This window comes from Corylus avellana, chromosome ca9 (genome assembly GCF_901000735.1).
Source record: "Corylus avellana chromosome ca9, CavTom2PMs-1.0".
In the NCBI taxonomy this organism is placed as follows: domain Eukaryota; kingdom Viridiplantae; phylum Streptophyta; class Magnoliopsida; order Fagales; family Betulaceae; genus Corylus; species Corylus avellana.
In genome coordinates this window covers 8,794,937-8,795,645 of record NC_081549.1, presented here as the reverse complement: position 1 = coordinate 8,795,645, position 709 = coordinate 8,794,937, and positions in this window count along the sequence as shown.

The window sequence follows — 709 nt, the reverse complement described above, 5'->3', positions numbered from 1 at the left end:
AAAGTGGATTTGACCTCTTGAAAACAAAAATTAATTACTTCGGTAACAAATAAACTTTTGCATTTATTTAATTAGACTGTTTAATAAAATGAAAGACTCAAATTTTAAATACGAGAATCTCATATTTTAAAAAATCTAAATGAATCTCAATACTGTTCATATCAATTTGGAGAGAGGTTCTCAACCTTTGAGCGTAATTTGAAACCTCTCTTTTGTTCTCTTTGTTACCTTTAAACCACGTAAGGAAAACCTTTAGCCACTAGAACTTTTTTAAGTGCTCTTCTAGCATCCTAATTAGCAATGTCTCTGAGATTAAGTCCTTTATCATCGAAGTGACTCTTTAGTAGTGATTCTTTCTCTCTAACTACTCTCGCTCACTCATGACTGGCAGATCTCTCCCATTATTCAAAACACCAACGAAAATTAGCAGAAGTTTAAACTTTTGTGCCCACCGTATAACTTATTAGGCCCTACCGGATCTAAACCCGACTCCATTCCTACTTCTCCCTCTCCTATGCCTTCATAGTGACAAAGATTTCCCACTCCCTTCCTTTTTGTAGTTGACGGTTGTATTTAGAGAAAATATATATATATATATATATATATATATATATAAAAAAAACTATATATATAAAAAAAACTCTCCAAACTACCAAAATGTATCAAAAAGACCACTTTTTTTTATATTCCTATAATACCCCTATTCTTT